Below are 17,198 nucleotides of genomic sequence, written 5' to 3'. Positions count from 1 at the left end.
TCAGCCCCAATACCTGCTGGTTTTTACAGCCCGTTCAGGGACCTCTCTTCTCAGCTCTGGGACCCTGGGCTGGCGATCTGGTATGGGGCTGGGACCCTTGCTTCTCACGGGTGGCCTCTGCAGAGATGATCTCCCAATTATAAAAGCAGCGTGCTGTGCCTCAGCCCTCCTTCCAGTCTCAGCTGCTTTCTTCTCCTCTCATTGTAGGACTTCCATTCTGCCAGCTTTCAGGCGGTTCTGAGTGATCATTGTTTTATGTTTTGTATTTTAGTTGTAATTTTGATGTGGTTGTGGGAAGAACCTGTGCCACCATCCTGGTTCCTCTTCAGGAGCACTTTTGATGATGAATCTTGCAAGACCCCATGTATCCCAGGACCTAACTCACTCAAAGCTCCGAGACAGACACAAACATGTTTGTTGTTGTTTTTTTAATAAATCTTTATTGTTGAAAGTGTTACCTATGTCTCCTATTTCTCCCATTGACCCCCTCCAGCCTGCCCCACCCACCGCCCCAGGCCTTTACCACCTTATTTATTGTCTGTGTCCATAGGTTATGCATATATGCATACAAGGGAGACACAGACATGTTTTGTTATTTTTGAGCTATAAATTTCTACGTTCTTATAACACAAACACATATGAACTACAATAAAATAATGCTGGTAGTGTTTGGTTATGCAATAAACAGTTGCAAACATCTCGGCTTCTCTTCCAACGTGGCATTTCCTTCAATGACTGCTCTTTCCTTGTTATGTGTGCAGGAATATATTTACATGTCAAAGTCAACATTGATCCTTTTCCCTCAAGATAACTCCTTCTAGCCATAAACAATGTCTTATGATCTCTTTATGTCTTATCTTAGTTCTGGGCAGCCTCACTACAATCCTGGCCTCGGGGGAAGGTTAATTTTATTTCCATGCTGCTTCTCTGTATGCATATCAGCTAAAGACTAGTACTCTATAGAGTCTAGGGGTACCATTATTTTATTTTATTATTTTAAAAAATATATATTTTATTGATTTTTTTTTTACAGAGAGGAAGGGAGTGGAATAGAGAGCCAGAAACATCCATGAGAGAGAAACATCCATCAGCTGCCTTCTGCACGCCCCCTACTGGGGATGTGCCTGTAGCCAAGGTACATGCCCTTGACTGGAATCAAACCTGGGACCCTTCAGTCCTCAGGCCGATGCTCTATCCACTGAGCCACACCTGTCAAGGCAAGGGGTACCATTATTGCATATCATGACTTTGTTCTGCCCACTCTGTTGGGAAGATAGGTGGCCATTAACCACTTAAGTCTGGGTCCTACAACTTTCTATTTTGAGTTTGGGCAGGATTTATTTATTTTTCTTGGGGAGTTTTATTGTGTTGACACCTCCTTTGTCAGAGTCTTCCCATGTGATCTGTGCCTGGGCCATGTTTCTCTGGGCCTTGTTATGTCTTAGCCTTTTGGCTACTTGTTCGTGGAAAGTGTCCCACTTTTTGCTGCCACCTGCAAGCCATGGCCACTGCCACCCCATTTAAGAGCAGCACAGATATCCTCTTCTCCCCTCCCCCGAGGCTGGCATCTGATGGAAGACACAGGCTCCAGAAGGCAGCCCTGAGCTGATAGGCCCCCAAGGCTCTGACTCCTCCCAGCATTTCTGGGCAGGAATGAAGTGTCTGGCACAGGGTGTGCCCTCTGGCTTCACCAGTGGGTGTCTGAAAGCTCAGGGGACACAGCTGGAAATGATTTAATTGCTAGGGGGGCAAATTTTGGCCAATGAGAGAGGCGATGAGAGGGAGCTGGAGACACACTACCCTCTCTCTGTCCTCTGATGCACTGGTCTGAGCTGGGGAGTTGCTACCAGAGAGGACTCCTGTGGCTGAGGGACCTCTTTTTTTATAGCTGCATTGTATTCCATTGTGTAAATGTTCCCCTTTGTGGTGTAGCCACCCAACTGATGTACTATTCGGTCTTTGGTTCCCCACATTCCCTATCTCTCCTCTCTCCCCCCTCACTCTCTTTTCCTTGTGATTGCATCTCCCCTTCAAACAGTAGCACTTACCTTTTTATTTTAAATTATTTTTTAAATTTATCTTTATTATTGAAAGTGTTACAGATGTCCCACTGACCCCCTTCACCACCCTCCCACCCCCCAGGTATTTACTACACTATTATCTGTGTCCATGGGTTATGTATAAATGCATAGAAATTCTTTGGTTAATCTCTTCCCTGCTCCCCCACCTTCCCCAAGCTTCTTCCCTCTGAGATTCGTCAGTCTATTTCATGCTTCCATGTCTCTGGATCTATTTTGTGCATCAGTTTATTTTGTTTATTAGATTCCACATATAAATGAGATCATGAGATACTTGTCTTTCTCTGACTGGCTTATTTCACTTAGCGTAATACTCTGCAGGTCCATCCATGTTGCTTCAAAGGGTAAGAAATCCTTCTTTTTAACTGCTGCTTAGTATAATATTTCATGGTGTATAATAAATGTACCACAGATTTTTTTATCCAGTGATCTACTGATGGGCACTTGGGCTGATTTTAGTTATTGCAAGTAACTCTGCTATAAACACAGGGGTGCATACATTCTTTTCGTTTGGTGTTTGGGTTTCTTAAGGTATATTCCTAGAAATAGATTCACTAGGTCAAATGGCAGTTCCATTTTTTTTTTATTTTTTTTTTGAGGAAACTCCGTACTGTTCTCCACAGTGGCTGCACCAGTCTGCATTCCCACCAGCAGTGAACTAGGGTTCCCTTTCTCCACATCCTCATCAGCACTTGTCATTTGTTGATTTGTTGATGGTAGCCATTCTGGCAGATGTGAAGTGATACTTATTGTTGTTTTAATTTGCATCTCTCTGATGATCAGTGACTTTGGGCATGTTTTCCATATGTCTGTTGGCCATTTGTATGTCCTCTTTGGAAAAGTTTCTATTTAGGTCCTTTGCCCATTCTTTATTTTATTGATATTTTAAATCTTTATTGTGGAAAGTATTATATATGTCCTCCTTTTCCCCCATTGATCCCCTTGACTCCCCCTTCCTACCTCAGGCCTTCAGTTTGCTAGTTTTTAAATTGGATTGTTTGTCTTTCTTTTGTTAAGTCGTATGAGTTCTTTTCATATTTTGGAAATTAACCACTCATCAGATGTATCATTGCCAAATGTATTCACCCACAGAGTGGGATCCCTTTTCATTTTGTTTGTAGCTTCTTTTGCTGTGCAGAAGCTCTTTATTTTGATGTAGTCTCGTTATTTGTTTTTTTCCTTATATTGGCAAACATACTGCTACTAGAGATGTCCTGAGATTTTGCTGTCTATGGTTTTTCCTAGTATTTTTATGGTTTCATGACTTACATTTAAGTCTTTTATTCATTTTGAGTTTATTCTTGTGCATGGTGTAAATTGGTGATTCTAGTTTCACTTTTTTTGCATGTAACTGTCTAATTTTTCCAACACCATTTATTGAAGAGATTGTTTTTACTCCATTGTATGCACTTGCCTCCTTTGTCAAATATTAATTGAGCGTAATGGCTTGGGTTGATTTCTGGGGTCTGTGTTCTGTTCCACTGATCTATATGCCTGTTCTTGTGCCAGTACCAGGCTGTTTTGATTACAGTGTCTTTATTGTATAGTGTTAGGCATCTGGGCAAAGACAACAGAGGATCACTGGAAAATAATTGCCAAGTTTTCCTTGGGAACATGGCACAGACTAAGAATAAGACAGTGCTTACGTGGTTACAATTGACCCATAGCCTATTGGCATTGATGACAAGTGGGAATCCACAGGAAAGAGTAAAAATAAAAATACAAGCAGATGTTAAAAGAGAACGGACTAAAAGAAAACCTCTGTGTTAAGTAACACCTCTGAGGAGTCAGGTGCGAACATTATGAAAAACAGGACAAATTCTGTAAAGGCCCAAGTTCCTGAGGAGAGTCAGCCCCTGAAATGGCCATGGCAGAGGCTGTTCTATCAGTCACACTGACACCTGCTTCTCTGTGCCCTCAGGCAGAAAACCTTCATCGCAGGCCCCCTGGCATCAGCGAAGACCACCCCGGTGAGAGCAGGCAGAGGCTGTCTATTCAGAGCTCAGTATACAGGGGTCAGCCACCATAGTGGTACTTGGCAGGGACTCAGGGCTGGCAGGGGAGAAGGAACGCTTTAGAGTGGAAGACAGAAGGCTTCCATGTGCCTGACTCAGGCTGCCCTCCCAGGAAGCTGTGATTGGGTGGATGCTAGGCCTCCTGTGTCACGGGTGAGGGTGCATTTCGCCGCACTGGGTGAGGCTTTCTCCTGCAGGTCTCACGTTGGAAGTGAGGACAGACATCAGGGAAGCTATCAGCTGTTGATCGAGTCCTGGCCTCTTGGGACAATTGCTGAAGGAGGTGCTGTCTGGCTTCCTGGCTCAGCTGCTGCGTGCTGTGGGTTTGTGGGTTGGCTTCCTGCAGGTTGTGGTTGCTGCAGACTGCGGCTCAGTGTGTTTTCACTCGTGTTCTGGCTGTTATGTGTTTGTATCTTCAATCTCTCTGTATATTCAATCTTCAATCAAATGGCTAAGAAAGACATGGTGTCGCATTTAAGTGCTTTACAAATGAGTTGATTCTAGATATTAAAGCTGGGGTGGTAATTTAGACACAATTATTATTTCTCTGGAGTGATATATCCTACATTTTTGCTAAAAATGAATTTCAGGGAAAAGTATCTTGACATGTTTTTTATAGTTTAAAATTTTACTTTTTAGTTTAAAAATGCATCTGTTAATACTATTAAAATAAGGACCCTGCCTCCAAAGTTTACTACTGTAGAAAGTTATTAAATAGAGCATTTCTTAAACGTTTTCTCATTTCTTAAAATAGTGGTTTGAAATGTTCTGAGTAGAGTTCTGGAGTTGCTTTGTAATGAACCATTGCCTACGTCTGGGTGTATTTTGATTCTATGTATTTCTACATTTTCCTGTTTTTATTGTGCATATCTAGAAATAAATTGATTTTTTTACTTTATTTTCCTTCTATCCAATGACTTTATTAAGCTGACAGGTTAATTATAATAGCTTATCTCTGTATTCACTTGGATGTCCTTTGTGCACCAAGTCATCTATGAATAATAGCAGTTTTATTTCTTTATTTCCTGAGCTTGCCTTCTTGCATTGCAGAGGACTTGGAGTAAAATATCAGAGAGAATTGGTGAAGGCAGTCATGCTTGTCTTATTTCGGATCTCCAGGGAAAGCTTTCAGTATTTCACAGTGACAGACGAGGTTTGCTGGGAAATCCTCTTAGATATTCTCTGTCAGATTAATGAAGTACTATTTTAGTCCACGTCTGCTACAAACGTTTTTATTAATGAAGACTGACTTCCATAGATTGTTTTTCTGCATCAATGGGAATATTTTATTTTTCCATTATTTTGTCAATGTGGTGAACTTTAAAATGGATTATTTTCATTATTTTGGGAGAAAATGTGCAGAAATCATGAATGTATAGCTGCGTGGCTTTTGACAAATGAAATGAGAGTGCTCAAACTAGCCGCTACTAGGACATCTGTAATACTCTATGATCCCTTTCAGTGTAGGGACTAGGTAACCAGTATCTTGACTTTTAAAAAAAATTTATTTAAAGAAGAGGGGTGGGGCAGAGATAGAGAAACATCAATGTGAGAAAGACACATTCATTGGTTGCTTCCTATATGTGCCCTGACTGGAGCTGGGGATCAAACCTGCAACCCAGCCCTGGCTTTTTTGGCTTAGTAGATACAGCGTTGGCCTGTAGATTGAAGGGTCCCAGGTTTAATTCTGGTCCAGGGCATATGCCTGGGATGCAGGCTTGATCCCCAATAGGGGGTGTGCAGGAAGCAGCTGATCAATGATTCTCTCTCATAATTTCTCTCTCTATCCCTCTCCTTTCCTCTCTGAAATCAATAAAAATATATGAAAACAAACAAACAAAACACCTGCAACCCAGGTCCATGCCCTTGACCGGAATTGAACCCACAACCCTTTGGTATGCAGGTTGATTCGCTAACACTGAAACACACTGGCCAAGGCAGTATCTTGACTTTTAATGCCATAGATAATTTTTTTACTTATTTTGGGAGGAAGACGGGGGGTGGGCGCTCATCTGGCTTCCTTCCTTTAGAATTATGTTCACACGATTAATCTTTATTATAAGCAGTTGTAGTTTGTCTATTCTTATTGGTGGGTAGTATCCCATTGAATGAATATGCCCATTGTAATGTTTATGGACATTTGATTTGCATCCCTTTTTTTTCTGTTATGATCAGTGCATATATCAACATTCATGGACAGGTGCCTTTGATTGTATCCATTCACTTTGAACACACACATACACACACACACACACACACACACACGCTCACACACGCTCATGCTCACATATCTATCCAAGAGTGGAGTTTCTGGATCAGAGGTTATGCATATGTTAGGCTTTAGTATATATATTGTCTAACAGTTTCCCAAAGTGATTGCACCAATTTGTACTTCAACTAAGAACATATGAGAGAGTTCATAGTAGATTCTCATGAAAGAATAGATGTTATTGTTAGGGAACATCTTTCCCTTTTATGGTGGTGATAAAGGGCAGTAAAAAGTAGTGGTGCTGGCTGGCCTTAGGCTAAAGGGAGTGGGTTATAAGGTGTCTAGTTCCTTCCATGGTGTCTGAATACATTACCTTGTAACAAGTAGCCATCCAGTGAGCTCTTACTGACCTGAAAGGTGTTAATAAAGACCTCCACAATAGGTATCTGCCTGGTGGGTGAGCAGGCACATAGGTGATACATTGGTGGGCTGGGGCAGCTGTCAGCACCACTGCAGATAAGAGCGGTGGGAGAATAAGGGAGGAGAATGTATAAACAGATATGGAAGGACCTTAGAGTCATGTTTTTCACTTGGATTTTTTTCCCCTCAGGGTTGCTTGTGGTGAATAGTCAATGTTAGTTATTCCATCTATTATCCTTGTCATAGAACACTGTTTAAAAACTGGAATTGTTTGGGAGCAATCTAGAAGGATAAAAGAGAGTCCAGTATCCAGAAATCCAGCGCCTCCACCCATCACTATCCTGTCCCAACCAGTCAGGGCATTTCTATTCATTCCAACAGATTGCCATAGAAGATTTTATTTGAAGATATTGTTTTGCTAAAATAGTAAGAGAAGTATGGTAATATTTTTCTTGATAAAGACCAAGTTTTCTATCTCAACCAGCTGTTTAACCATTGTAGTGTTTTGTTTCAACGGATGATGATAATGTAGGCGCATGTTTTTATTTTTGCAAGAATCACTAGACATTGTTTTTTTTTTAATTTTTATTTAGTTTTGTTTTTAATCACAGCAATCTGTGGCTTATATTCTTGTCAGAGGATGGCTCTTCTATCAGTCTTTCACTGGCATACTCTTTCTGTGATATTTTTACTATTTCTAATATTAGCCTTTTTTTTTGCAATCAAAAGAACTGGAAGCAGATTTTTATATCTGTGGGATTTTAGCAAGGCAATTACATCTTGATATGAGTGACCAGACATGAATAAGCCAATTTTTTATATTCCCCATTATCTAGAAAGGAAGTTGAGTCATAATTCTTGATGATGCTATAAATATTGGTAACTCTGAAAAGCATTATGTATTTAATCATTTAATTAGAAGAAAAGGCAAAATTTCTCTGGGAAGCATCCATGTTAGATAAGAACAAACATTGCATAAAAATATTTTGTCTCCCTATAGTCATGTTAGATTTTTCATAGAATCTAGTCAGTTTTGAGATTTTAGTACTTCTTTAGTTTTTTGTTGTTTTTTATGTACCAAGAACAATAATTAGGTTACTATAAGTGTTTTAACAATATGTGCCATTTAGAATATGGGACCTCAATTCCCTTTTGACATATTAGCAGCCTACAAATGTACATGAATTTGCAGATCAAGAGTTATATCTCTGATTATTCAGAGTGAACTGGCAGTTCCACTTTTAGGGAAATAAATTAATGTTTTTCTCCACATGTCATTAAAAAAATGGACTTCCAAATACATTACTTAGGAAATGTATGTAAATACAGGATGGGGCAAAAGTAGGTTTACAGTTGTGAGTGTGCAGAACGCAGTTTATTCTTGTATTATTATTTATTATTATTTTCCATATGAATGAACAATTATAACCCTACTTTTGCCCCACCCTGCATGTAAACCTTGCATATTGTATATGTACATGTATGAATTCCTTGTTATGAACTCCTATGTGAGCCAGGAGATGCCACAGCTGAGTGTTGAGGCTGGAAGTTGGCAGCCTCTTTAAAGGTTCAATCATTCCCTCCATTCTCAGGTTGAGGAGTTAATGGTACTTAAGGTTCCAGGACACTCTCCGCATTAGTTGCATGAGGGAAAGAATTGGCTCTGGTTTTTGGATAAGTTCTCTTCTGTGCTTTTCATTCAAGTCTGGCTTCTGCCAGGGACCAGCATTAGACAAAGCTGTCTTCTGAGGATCCCCACTGCCCTTGGTTTCAGAGTGGTGGTCTCTGTGACAAGGTCACCAGTTGTGGTCTTTGAGCTTCTGCAGAGCCTCACAAGCTTCAGGTGTGGGTAGAGTCTCAGCAGATTGTTAGGCCATAAAACAGGCTCTGTTTATTATTAGAGACAGGGTTTCCACCTCTCCATGATTTGTGACATGAGGGTGACCTTCACCAAAATGAGACAGCTAAGACTAAAGGCAAAATATAGTTGTGGAGAAACATAGCCAGGGTATAATATTAAACCCACAAACAGCCAAAACCGGTTCAGGCCTGCAGACTGAAAGGTCCCAGGTTTGATTTCGGTCAAGGGCATGTACCTTGGTTGCGGGCACATCCCCAGTAGGGAGTGTGCAAGAGACAGCTGATCAATGATTCTCTCTCAATGATGTTTCAACTCTCTATCCCTCTCTCTTCCTCTCTGTAAAAAATCAATAAAAAATATTTTAAACAAACAAAAAACACAAACTGATAAAATCTTAAGCCTTAGAGTGGTGAACATGGTTCATGAAGGTGTGATAGCATCCTATATAATAAAAGCCCAATATACAAATTGTCCCCTTGACTGGGAGTTGACTGGGAATTTGACCAGGTAGCGGATCTGGCCAGCCAACTGTCCATGGGCCCTCCCTCTGGCCAGCTTCAACCTAGCCAGCAGCAGTGGTGGCAAGTGGCTGGCGAAAAGGAGTACCTAGCCAGCAACTGGCAGCCACTAGGGACCTTACCAGTGCACAAATTTTCTGCACTGGGGCTCTAGTTCCTAATAATTGGCCATGAGAATAATTGATCAGAAAAATCCTCTCTAAGCATTTAAAAAAACAAATATAGACATGGGTTATCACCATCAAATAATATTTTTCTTTCCTAGAAAAAGTCTTTTTTAAGTCACATTAATCATTGTCATCAACATAAATTTTCAGCCTTTATGTCTGTGATGATCAGAATGTTTGTGTCCCCCAAATCCATTTATTGAAATGTAACCCTCAAGGTGTTGGTATTAGGTGGTGGGGGCCTTACAGTGGTGATTAGATCATGGGGACAGAGCCTTTGTGAATGGGATTATTGCCCTTATAAAAGAGACCCCGGCGAGCTCACTATCCCCTCCCACCATGTGAAGGCAGGGGTGAAAGGTCAGCAGTTTGCCACTTGAAAGAAGATTCTCCAAGACCCTGACCATGCTGACACCCTCCAGCCTCCAGAACTGTGAGAGACACACTTCTGTTGTTTACGCCCCCCAGTCTGTGGTATTTTGTTAAAGCAGCTCGAAGAGACTAGGCAGCGTGCATGACTGTAAAAATTTTTTTTTTCCTACTTTATGCTTCTCGTTATAGCATCTTTCCAGGCCCCACACAGGACACACTTTCTCGCCATCTAGATCCTGCTTCTCTCTGTGGGGTAGGGCAGAAGGAAAGGGGCTATGGGCATTCAAATGGTGCAGCTGAGGATTATGGAATCCCTTAAGCAGCCACTTGATGCAAAAGTTTTAAGTATTTTTTCACGCTAGCTGGTTTGGCTCGGTGGATAGGATGTTGGCCTGTGGACTGAAGGGCCTTGGGTTTGATTCTTCCTTTCCTGTAGGCATCTTAAAGTTGGGCGTTGTTCTTTTGTCCAATCTGAGAGTTCCTGTCTTCAAAAGCATGTTTAGACTATTTACATTTCATGTGATTCTTTTTGGTTGGGTTTAAATTCACCACCTTACTCTGTGTGTGTGTGTGTGTGTGTGTGTGTGTGTGTGTGTGTGTGTGTGTTTTATTAGTCTCCTCTGGTATTTGCTTATTTTTTTCTCTTTGATAAATTCTTTGTGTAATGCATTTTTTTTATTCCATGTAATCTCCATTGCCAGTTTATTAGCTACAATGATTTGTAATTTTATGACTTGCTTAGGTTATCTAACAAATCTTTAGGTTATCTCAGTCTATTCAAGTGCTACACTTTTTTGGTATATAGTATAGACATATTCTAGCTATTCCATTTTAGAGATAAAGAAAGCTGAAACTCAGAGAAGCAATGTGACTTGGCTATGCCCAGAAACCTTGGTTATGGGACTAGGACTTCTAGTTCATGGATTTCAGACTCTGCATTTTCCACAGAGTGATGCTAGGATGAGTGTCAGTGTACTTTCTTTGGAGAATGCCAAGTCACCACAATTAGGAATTATAAGCACAGGTGGGGAAAAAGTTGGGATTATTTTTTTTTGTTTTGTTTAGAGAAATATAAGTTTAAACACCTAATAGAAAAGCCCTAAAGTTCCCCTGCAGACCACTGGGCAGGCATCACACACGGGCATCAGGTGAATGACGGGAGGTAAAGCTATGAGCCAGCATTTCGGCTGAGACCCTGGGGTGGGATTAGGATTCCTTGGGCTTTTCACATTAGTCCTCCAGAGAGCAGCTCACATCCCATCAATCACACTTGTGACTGGTAGGGCTGTGTGAAGTTGTACTTACTCATCTTATTCCATGTGCTCAAAATAAAGAATATCTCAGACTGTCAGCATGATAGGGGCCTCTACCCAGGCCTAGTTATGTACAAATTGAATGCAAGATGCATGTTCACTTCTTGATTTGTAGCATTAGAATTGCAGGTTGATCTATTCTTACATCCATTTGGACAGGTTGGGTTTTATGATCCTTGGATCATGATAGGAATAAAGAAAATAGCCTATTAATAATGTGGATAAATATGTCAGGATTACTTTTTAACACAAGTATAACTTAAATAGGAACCAATACACATTAAAATGAAATTCTCTTCAATATATTTTCCCTAGTATAATTGCATTTATGTCCAGCTTTCCTCCAAGTATTATATATTTGTACAAGATTAAAATTAAATGCCCTCTGGGTATTTACACACCATTATTTTGTCATACTCATTCATGAGCTCTCAAAAGCAGACTCTTAATCTCTGAACCTAGGAGACAGGTCATAAATATAGTCAGTTGTTATAACTGGTCTGATTTATTTGAAAATAAAGAGTAGAATTCTTAGGGTGAAACAAGGTTTGTCATACCAGGAATGTGTGTGTGTTGTGTGTGTGTAGTGTGTGTATGGTGCCAGAATACCTGGATTTCTTTTCTTTTTAAAAAGATATTTTATTGATTTTTTTTTTTTTTTTTTTTTTTTTTACAGAAAGGAAGGGAGAGGGATAGAAAGTTAGAAACACCGATCAGCTGCTCCTGCACACTTCCTACTAGGCATGTGCCCGCAACCAAGGTATATGCCCTTGACCAGAATCGAATCTAGGACCCTTCAGTCTGCAGGCCGATGCTCTATCCACTGAGCAAAACCGGTTAGGGCCTGGATTTCTTCCTTATAGTCATAGGAGTATTATATAGAAATAGCCTCAAAATATAACTTTTTGACTAGTATTTTTATAACCAGAAGAATTGTCGGACTCAGCTGTTATGGCAGTTGAACAGTTTCTCATCAGCTTCCCCTGGATGTTTACAAAGCAGTAACCATTGCTCAGTGGTTTCCACAGTAAAGGCACAGGAGCGGCTCTGTGCATGTGCAGGGAAATGACCATCACCAGCGTAGACCTCTGAGGACCATGGCAAGAAGGCTTCCTGGGCTGGGTACGTGATAAGGGAGAGTTGAGAGGGAAGCAGTGAGAAAGAGGCCACACAGCCTGGTCCAGTCAGTCTTTGTCTGCAGCTGTGCAGCTCGTAGACCATTTGAGTTCCTCACAGCCTTTTCCATGTGGGTTAATAAACAAGAAAGATATCCAGCATTCTGTAATAAAATTGTCTTTTGGAATAGATGTTTAGCTGGCAGTTTCACTCCCTCATTTCTTTAAAAGAGATATATTGTTAGTGCTCTTTGCAGGAAACTGTGATGAGTCCCGTCCTGGGGATGGCTTTGCCTTCATTTCCTAAAATGTGTTTTAGACAGGCTGATCATTTGGGTGAGTGATAACACAAAACTCTATAAAATGAAATTGAAATGTTTGCTCAGGAAAAAACAAGAGTGCAGGGTAAAATTTTATAAAGAATTAATGGTAAAATGTTGGGTTTGATTAATGAGATACTTAGTCATTCCTTTTATTCAATACTAGAGGCCTGTTGCACAAATTTGTGCATGGGTGGGGTCTGGCCAGCCCTGCTCTCTATTGGGGTGGGGGCCAATTGAGGGCAGGCCAGCCAGGGGGAGGGGCCTCCGGTAGTTGGCTGGCCAGCCCCGCCCTCTGGTTGAACTCCAGGCCGAGGGAACAATTTGCATGATAGCCTTTTATTATATGGGATTTCTAAATACTCTCCTGGCACTGTGAATTTCAGGCTTTATATTATGCTTAGTTATAAGTTGTTAATAAAAACAAACAAACATGACCACTGCCCTAGGAACTCAATCTGGAATTCAATCAATAAAGAAGTGAACAAATGAAAATTTTAATTTTATATTAAAATACATATATTTGATAAATGTTATGATAGAGAACAATTTAGTTGGGCTATTTTTCAGAAAATCTTATGGCAAACCCCTCAATAAATTAGTATTTTATTTATTTATCCTCACCAGAGAATATTTTTCCATTGACTTTTAGAGAAACTGGAAGAGAGAGGGAAAAAATACTTACGTGAGAGAAACACATTAATTGGTTGCCTCTTGCATGCACCCTGACTCAGGGCCTGGGCCAGGGAGAAGTCCGCAACTGAGGTATATGCCCTTGATCCAAATCGATACCGGATCCTTCGGTCTGAAGGCCGATGCTCTAGCCACTGACCCAAACTGGCTAGGGCCAAGGAATTAGTATTTATATCACACTCGGTGAAATGACTAATCTGTCAAGTGAAAAGCTGGCAGTGTTTGCCTAGGAAAAGGGAATAATGTACTAAGCAAAAGTCTGGAGCTGGCTGAAGCGTTAGCATAACTGAAAATGGACCAGCGCGCTGAGAGGCAGAACTGAAGCCAGGGAATGTACCGTATTTTTCCGACCATAAGACGCTCCGGACCACATGTGTCAAACACAAGGCCCGCGGGCCAAATCCGTCCCGCCAGGCCTTGCAATGTGGCCCGCACCACGCTGTCATCACTGCACTCCGCTGCGTTTCCATCACAATGACAGTTTATGACTGTTCAGTAAACCATTCGGCCCGCGATTTAGGCTGGATTTTAGATTTTGGCCCCTTCTCTGATTGAGTTCGACACCGCCCCCCCCCCCCTACTCTGGACCATAAGACACACCAGTTTTTAGAGAAGGGAAATGAAGAAAAAAAGATTCTGAAACAAATAGTGTCCTAAAATATTTTATGTGCATTAAAACCCAACATCACAGCCATAAACACATGTAATCAACCCTGTAAAGTAAACAGCAGCATTTAGAACCATTTTAGAGCCGGGCAAGCACACAGAGACCACACAGAGCCGGGCAAGTAAAAAATCTTTTTTTTTAAAGTATATGTGTAGGCTATATTTGGACCATAAGACGCAGGGACTTTTCCCCCCCACTTCTGGGGGAAAAAAAGTGCGTCTTATGGTCTGAAAAATACGGTAGTTTGAATTATATAGGGTCTTATAAATCATAGCAAGCTGTTTGAAAATGGGTCAATATGGTAATTCTGTTTCTTCTTTGCTAATTGCTTTACATCTGCTATTCAATACAAATTATTTAATGAATATACATTATTGAATAAAATATTAACTTTTATTCTATATAAATTAATAGATATCTACTCGAATGATTTAAACAATCTCAGGCCATTCAATGGAAAAGAGCTGACATTGTAATAGGGCTGACATGCCGAAGGAAATGACATTGACTTTGAAATGATATAGACTAAGGTTAAGTAATAGAAACAGATTTCAACTCATTTTATTTTTTAATTTCCTACTTTAAAAATATGTTTTTAAAATTGATTCTCATAGAGAGGAAGGCAGAGGGAGAGAGAGATAGAAACATCAATGATGAGAGAGAATCATTATTTAGCTGCCTCCTACATGCCCCCACTGGGGATTAAGCCTGAAACCTGGGCATGCACCCTGACCAGGAATTTAACCGAGACATCCTGGTTTGAAGCACATGGCATTAGAAAATAATTTGGAAAAATTTTTAAGGATAAAATAGAGGAAGTAAATGAAAAGTTATTTTAAAAAGGAAACTATGTAGAGAAAAGAATAGGACAGGAGAATTTTGAGGGGAAAATATTAAACAACACATTTTTAGGGACCTAATATAGGCTCTGACAAGACTGCAGATATAGTAGATGTGATATGATTATGAAGGAAACATATTGCTCCCATAACCCTCTGTAACCCTCCATATTGATAGAAGTGTGGACTGAGGGGAACAGTGGTAGCAAATGGACCTCACAGAAGGGAATGGTCACTTTACAATGACATAGGCTACATGCTGAGCTGGTAGATCAGTGCAGTATATTGTAATATAGTTTGAATAGGCAGGAAGTGAAAAAAAAATTTTTTCTAGGACAGAAAATATCAAGAAAGTGACAAAATATATTGGGTGAAAAATAAAATATATTACGGTAAAAAATAAAATAAGTACAGAGTTCAAGGCAGAATAGAAGTAAAAAAAAAATCGCTGTACAGTTCTCTCCTCTTGAAGGTCAACATGACCCTATGGTCTCCCAGTCTGAAACCTAGTATCATTTTCACATCAGGCATGCTAACTTGCGTCAGTTGTTAACAAGACTAAAATAGCTGAGATAAATACACACTTTCTAATTGAATTCAGTAAGATCTCCCAAGTCTTCCTTTTGGGTATTTTACTTCAGCATGGTAAAATATCTTGACTTGAGAGTGGGATCCACATAGAGTTTATATCTGCATTTATTCAAGTCCAATCACAGACCACACTAAACACAGCAGGATAGTAGTGTGTGTTGAGGAGTCCTGGGCCGAGGCAGGGGAAGGGGATTACATGGAGATGGTTGCATTGGTGTTTCCCTCTTGATGGGAGGAGGAGGAGGAGGAGGGAAGCGTTGAGGGCAGCTGGGAACCAGAACACAGAAGCCCAGGTTGTTTGCACTTGGTGGTGTCGTCACGAGCAGCCATTGAGAGGTTTCCTGAGCAGTAGCACGGTCCTGAGCAGAACCACTCCTTGAAAAAGTTAATTGAGTAGGAGACAGGAGGAGGAAAGGTGATATCGAATTAAATATAATATTTTAGGAGGAGGCAACAGGGGCCTCTCCGAAGCAGTAAGAATAGGAGAAAGAGATGATAATATTGAGACCTAAAGAACAAGTGAATAGAAGTTCAAGTCTAATTCCTTGTTTGAGCAGCTCTCATGTGTGAAAATCGAGTGAGATTTTATTATTTTCATTGTTGACATCAGAAAGGAACAGTGAGTTACTTTATTTTGGTGGAACATGTGCTGAGTTGTAGTAAGTTGGTGTAACGCCATTGGCCTAGCCTTTCACGGTGCCTGCTGTCTGCCTGTGCTTGGGCAGAAGGCAGCACACACAGAAGGAAGCACTCAGGTCTAGTCAGGCTGCTGGGCTCACAGTCACACCTTCCCCCTCGTGTGACTGAGCGTTACTCGGTGACCCACCCTAACCTCACTGACACAAGTGCAGGTGAGGTTGGCAGTAGGGTGTGTGTGATCTGGCCACTGTGGGGATTAAGGGTTTCCAGGAAGTACTGAGCACAGTGCCTGACCCGGAGTAAGTGCCCAGACTCACTGACTGATACGCAAACTGTCATCAAGGCTCCAAAATCCCAGCCACCGCAGTCAGTGAACAGACCAAGGGGCCTATTGTCCCACGTGGTGCAGTCTGCCTGAGAGTATCATGCTCTTAAATACCGGCCTTGCTATAATATTATTATTTTTACGATGGGCCTATTAGTAAGCTTATTTTCTTAAGAACAAAATTGCTATGCAGTGCCCATTTTCAGGGAACCAAATAAAAGACTCCCTTTCAAACTTTCTTTTGAATAAGAGGGAAATTTCCTCACAATGGAACTATAAATTGAAGTGAAAGAACACACTTTGGAATTTACAATAGATGGCAGGCTGTGTTCTTAGTCTTCTCGAAGGTGTGAAATTGAAGCTAATTGCTCTGTGCTCCATTTTAAAGAGCAAAGAGCTCATAAATAATAAGCTCCAGTAGCAGTTTGCAAAAGCTCTAAAACCTCTCATTGCCAAAGATTTAATTCTTCTGAGTGCTGATTATACACATGCATGTTAAAGTGCCCTACAGAGAGAGACTAAGGGGGTGAAAACCATCTCTCTGCACCCTTTGCCTAGAAGAGCTGTTTATGTCGATGAGAAGCCTACTCCCTCTGGTTGCCTATGACACATGCATCCTCTATTGAGATATAATGCTTCTTAAAGATATAATATTGGGGCCTCCAATAAAATGTAAATAATGCAAGTACTACTTCCTGAGTAATGATAAGTACATTTTCTTTTTCTTTTTTAAAAAAAATATATTTTATTGATTTTCTACAGAGAGGAAGGGAGAGGGACAGAAAGCCAGAAACATGATAAGAGAGAAACATAGGCCAGCCGCCTCCCGCACCCCCCTTCCCCCACCGGGGTCGCACCCACAACCAATGCACATGCCCTTGACCAGAATCTAACCCAGGACCCCCCAGTCCACAGACCGACACTCTATCCACTAAGCCAAACCAGTTTTGGTGATAAGTAGATTTTCTTTAAAGTGGAAGTCAAGGCTCCTCTGAGCCCACAGAAGCTCCATTCCCTTCAGCTCAAAATCACTCAGATGCCAAAGTGGCACGTATC

This window comes from Pipistrellus kuhlii, unplaced genomic scaffold (genome assembly GCF_014108245.1).
Source record: "Pipistrellus kuhlii isolate mPipKuh1 unplaced genomic scaffold, mPipKuh1.p scaffold_m20_p_17, whole genome shotgun sequence".
NCBI lineage: Eukaryota > Metazoa > Chordata > Mammalia > Chiroptera > Vespertilionidae > Pipistrellus > Pipistrellus kuhlii.
Note: the sequence above shows the minus strand (reverse complement) of the source record.